The following is a 6,057-nucleotide window of genomic DNA, read 5'->3' as shown; positions in this document are numbered from 1 at the left end:
TAAACATATTACGCCTAACAGAAGGCAAATATTTTGAGAGGCCAAAACATCGCGCTCAGACCAGGATCAGAGGCTATTCAAACCACTTTAATTCATTCGCAGCCCTGCGCCGTGAACATTGAGACGGATTTTTTTTGACACTGGCATCCCTGTTAGTGACAGCAACTCACAGCCTCCTCTCAGTATTTCGGCGCGCCCACACTGAAGGCGGAAACAACCGACAATCTAACTGTTGGGGGATGAGGCGCCATTTACGGGACGCATTGAATTGTCGACCCTTCGCCCCACTCGCTGAGTTCTTCCAGCAGACAGAGCCTTGTCCCAGGTTCCAGCCTCAGCAGTCTCCCGTCTCTGCACGGAGTCGCGGCCCAGGTGAACTGTCTGCCGCCACCATTGCTGAGCGGATGGGCAACGTCTGTGTGTCTCGGTAAGGTGTCCAACCCTCGTCCAGATCTGTCATTACAGGGAGGGACAGTATGACAGTTCATTTCATTCGGAACACACTTTAATGCTGCATCCCGCACCCATGTTAATCTATCAGCCGCTGGCCTCCTACAGTTGTTCCTGCTATGTTTTGTAATTCCAAAACAGAGAACTAACCAAATGGAAAAACAGAACCGAGATGTATTTATTCTTTTAGCGCGACGTGCACGTATAATGTTCTGTCTCTCTATTCCTGGCCACCACGTAGCTCGGGGCGAGACTCTTCATTTTGACTACCAGGTGTCCTTCAATCAGATTCTCTGACACTTAAAGTTCAAAGTAAAATTTATTATCAACGTACATGCATGTCACCGCATACAACCCTGTGATTCTTTTTCTGCAGGCATATTTAACAAATGTATAGAATAGTAACTAAACATCAGGAACTGTAAACTAAACAAACCATGGAAATGCAGATAATAAATAAATAGCAATAAATAATGAGCATGAAATAACAAGGCAAAAGAGTCCTTAATTGAGTGTAGTTATCCCCTGTTTGTTCAAGAGCCTGATGGTGGAATGGCAGAAATTGTTCTTGGACCTGATGGTGCGCGTCTGAGGCACTTGTACCTTCTACCTGATGGCAACAGCGACAAAAGAGCATGGCCTGGGTGGTGAAGATCTTTGATGATGGTGTTAGAGTGATTTTTCGGTTTAAGTCATTGACATTTAGCAAAATGGTTTTGGCTGCCAGTCTTCTATTCCTTGATAATGTATTGTGGATTTATTTTGGAACAATGCATTCCTAAAAGCTGTGGATCCCAGTCCAGACACTGCTGGTGTCTGTGGGATGGATGTGAACCAGAAGATGTGAAGTTCATATGTAGTCTCAAAAGAGAGCTTTGTCTATACTTTGTAAATATGGAACTGTCCTTTGCGTTTAGCAAATAAATATCGAGCCCCACGTTGGGCCAGCAGACCTTTCCACCGAAAGTGTCTCCGTATGATACCTGCTGTACCTTGTTTTGTCAAATAAAGAAGCTGCTTTGTATCTACTAGTAATTTTCTCTGGTGATTACATTCACACAACAACAGATGCTTTTTTATGTTTCATGTATATGTACTCAACGCTTGGGACAGTTTTACCGGTTATGTACTGGGCCATATCAGCTACATTTTTAGGATTTTCTGCTCAAAAGCATTGGTGTTTTTATACCAGGCTGTAATGCAGCCAGTCAGCACACTTTCCACCACACATCTCTAGAAGTTTGCCGAGGTTTTTGACATGCTGAATCTCCGCATACTCCTGAGGAAGTAGAGGCACTGTCATGCTTTCATCATATATATATGATGAAATATATATTTATATGATGTTGCGCAGTTTAGAGGGAATCGCAACATGAGAGCTACACATCAGTGTTCTTTGACGTACAGCCAATTGTTCTCTCTTTGTATTTCAGAATTAGTTACCTGCATCTGGTCCATCAATGCTGTGTGGATACTTCTGCTGGGTCACAGAATGAAGTATTTTCTTCTTCATTTATTAACAGTGAAGATATGACAAGCTGTCAGCAATGCTGTGTTGTTTGGTACCCTTGAACTCCATGTCATAAAAGTTGGCTTCTAAGAAAAATGCCCAATGTTGCTAAAGCATAGCAGACGTCACTGGGTTTCCCTTCCTGGGATTCTTAATGGACACACAAGGCTGATGGTCTGTCACTAGAGTAAACTTTTGTCTGTAGAGATAGTGGTAGAACTTCTTTATTCCCCAAACTAGACTAAGGGCCTCTTGGTCGATCTGTGCATTGTTGCGTTCTGTGCTCATCAGTGATCTTGAAGCAATTGCACTAGATGTTCTGATCCATCTTTCATAGTGTGTGACAAAATGGCACTAATGCTGTAAGGGGAAGCATCGCACGCCAGTCTGATGAGTTGAGATGGGTCATGATGGGTGAGCAGTTCATCTGATGTTATTAGTCTCTTTGTTTCCTTGAATGCTTTTTTACACCTTTCTCGCCATTCTCTCTTTGCTCCTGTCTATAACAGTGCATTTAGTGGGTGTAGCACTATAGCAAGATTTGGGAGAAACTGGTGGGAGTAGTTTACAAGGCCCAAGGATCACCTGAGTTGTAATGTATTTTCTGGTTTGGATGCCTATAGCACTGCTTCAATCTTGTCTTGTGACTTATGTAAGCCCTGCTTGTCAATAACATGTCCACAATATGAGATTCCATTCTTGAAAAACTCATATTTCCCTCTCTTTGTGCACAGACCATACTCACTCAGCCTGGTGAGCACTTCACCAAGGTACTGGAGGTGCTCTTCATCATTTTTGCCAGTCGCAATGATGTTATCAAGGTAACTTCGTGTCCTTGGGATATCTTGCAGTGCTTGGTCCACTGCTCTTTGCCTAATTGCTGGAGCTGATGTGATGCCAAAGACGAAACGATTATACTGGAACAGTCCCTTGTGAATATTGATTGTGAGGAACTTCCTGCTTGACTCTTCAATTTCCATTTGCAGATAGGCTTGTGACAACTCAAAGTTAATAACCTCTACTTGCCTGCCAAAAATGCAAAAATGTCTTCTACTCGTGGTAGGGAATACTGCACAGTATGCAGCACAGGGCTGATGCTCACTTTGAAGTCCCCCTATATGCAAACAGCTCTGGCCTTCCCTTTCTTGATCACTGGGACAATGGGCCCAATCACTCCACTCAAACCTTTGAGAGAATTCCAGACACCTCCAAGCTCTGAAGTACAGCATCTGCCTTAGGATGTAGTGCATAAGGCACTGGACACGCTTTAAGGAATCTTGGTGTTGCTGCTTCTGTAGTACCCCTGAAAAAGGGAGATGGGGAGATGCTGTACTGTTCATGCATCAGTAACTTTATGGTGAATCAAAATAAATTGCAGTACATCCAGTGTAACTATAGGCAATGAGATTTGAATTCAATCAAGTTCAATTCTTTTCCTGTTTGTACTGTTACTCATTTAACATTCATGTCTTTTTTTGGTTTAACTATCTATTATTCCATGGGAACATCTCACTTTAATTCTAAATTATCAAAAAATACAACACAAATATAAAAATACTCTAATAAACTATCATCTTCTGTTATCAGCAATATTATGCATCCAAACAGTTACACTGCTGCTTATGGCACCTTCTCTGTGCATCTTCAATTATACAACCCACATAGGTGAAAACAGCCTTATTTCACAGTTTCAAACAAACATATAACTCAAATAATTATACAAAACTTCGGAGAAAAATACTTAACAGTGCTTTTCGGAGAATGTAAATGTACCGATTCACTTAAAATTCAATTTATTTTCTGTATTTCTTTTTCTACCTATAAAAGGGAGATGGCCAATGAAACATACACGCTGTATTGTTTACTCCTCAGTAACTTTATGGTGAATGAGAATACAGTGTGTACTTCCCCCACCCCCTTCCCCCAGGCATTCTGGCAGGCTTGAGCAATCAATCATGTGTTGAAGATTGAATACAAGTCTTTACAGGTCAATGCCAATTCAGTGTTCAATATTATAAACTAATATCTTGCACACTGATTCTCAGAGTTTTCAACTAAACACATTTGTATGATTTTAAACTAATATCTTCTTTTCCCACCATGAAATGTTATTCGCATTAAATAATTTATTTTAATTTCTTTTAAAAAAGATTTGAATAATTATTTATAACTAAATTGAACAGATTTCAACCTTCTCACAGTTCATCCAGTTCAATTCTGACCTTCATGCCTTTGAGCTTACCAATCCCCTTCTCAAACACCTTCTCATTAGCATTAAGCAGCTGTGACAGTCTCTGGTTAGTGCTACCATTTGGGGTGCAGTTGCCTGTTGATGATATATTGAGAGCTTTGATTAATTGGATTTTTTTAACCATTCATGTCCGAAAAGTGCTGGCTCTCCATTTTTTCAATATATAAAGGTCTAAGTGCTGTGTTTTGCCTTTGTACATCACATTCACTTTCAGTTTGCCTTTGGGAGACACTTTTACACCTGTGAAGCTCTTTAGCATTATCAAAGATTTTTTTAATTGTAGCTTAGAAAACAGTGTGTCTAGTCAGCCTTTGAAACTACAGACAAAGCTGACCCTGTATCTAGTTCTATTTTCCATTTTACACCAGACACATCTGTTGTGATCCATATGATTTTGCGATCTGCTTCAGTAGTGCTATGCAGTTCCAGACATGACAGCTCATCTTTGTCAGACTCTGTGTTGTCTGAGCCAGTTTCACATTCAGACACTTCATGCATTTGTTTAGTTTTGTGTTTGGAACTTCTCACTCTGTGTAGTTTTTCTCTTTGGTTGTTTGTTTTGTTGGATTTGCACACACTCTCTATGTGGCCTTTTCTGTGACACTTCCTGCAAATTTTTTCTTTGAACCAACAGCCATTTGCATCTTGGGAAGATTTGCCACATCAATAACATTTTTTTTTGGCTTTTTGCACCATTCAGAGGTATTCCATATTCCAAAATCTTTTTCTGTAGTTTTGACGCATCCTTTGCTGCTGTCTCCATTGATACTGCAATGGTCAATGCCCGATCTAAATGTTTAGGTCTCTTTCTGACAGTAGCCTATTTTGAGTGCTTTGACTATGCATGCCACATACAAACCTGTCCCTTAGTGCATCAGAAAGTCCATCACCAAAGTCACAGTATTGGGAAAGTTTGCACAGTTCTGCAATTTATTCAGAAATGCTTTCATCCTTTGACTGGTTCCTTTTGTGAAATCTAAATCTCTCAGCTATTACTAGTGGTTTTGGGCTCAAGTGATTTTGTAAAATTTCAACAAATTCTCAAACAATCTTTCTTGCCGGCTTTGCAGGAGTTACTAAGTTGCATAAGACACTCTGCATTTAATCATCCATTAACCTATCCATGTCATTAGCAGTTCAACCCTTTCGATACATGATTCCCAGTCCTCATTAGAGCTATAAAATTTGTCAATTTTCCCAACTGAGGTCATTGTCATGTTATTTTCACTTTACCTTTGTTACTTGTGTGTCTCTTACTGTGTACTGTGCAATGTCACTCACACACCCCTGTGCTAGCATTCACGACTGCCTCTTCTGTACTGGCTCACTTTTTCCAATTGCTGTCTCTCTCCCTTCCTCTGAGTTCTGTCATTATGTAATTGCTGGTGCAGCTGGAGATTTTCGCTGACATTCAGGTTCGTACTCGTCGCCAATTTGTTGTATCTGTACAACTACATATCAAATAAGTAAAGGCATGAGTTAGAGGTGAAGTTAACTTGTAGTTTCACTTCGCTGAGAGAGCAACAAATCAATGCGCATGGGTAAGTTATCAGTCAATAATTAGAGCTAAGAAGAGTCAATGCACTAGAAGTAGATGATCTGTACACTACAAAATTCAATAGTTTCACATATTTGTATCAGAGCTGGTAGGTTCTGGTTGAGGATCATCATCCTGAAAACACTAACTGGTTTTCTCTCTCCTCTGACATTCTACTTATTAATTGAACCATACCTCTTAGTAGAATTCCATTCTTAGTTCTAATTATGGTGAACCACTGCAGATCTCAGCAACTTCTTCCACAGTCTTGAGCACATATCCTCAACTGTCTGAGATTCAGCTGCATTC

This window comes from Hypanus sabinus, chromosome 2 (genome assembly GCF_030144855.1).
Source record: "Hypanus sabinus isolate sHypSab1 chromosome 2, sHypSab1.hap1, whole genome shotgun sequence".
In the NCBI taxonomy this organism is placed as follows: domain Eukaryota; kingdom Metazoa; phylum Chordata; class Chondrichthyes; order Myliobatiformes; family Dasyatidae; genus Hypanus; species Hypanus sabinus.
The sequence above is the reverse complement of the archived record's forward strand: the minus strand, read 5'-3'. Positions refer to the sequence as shown.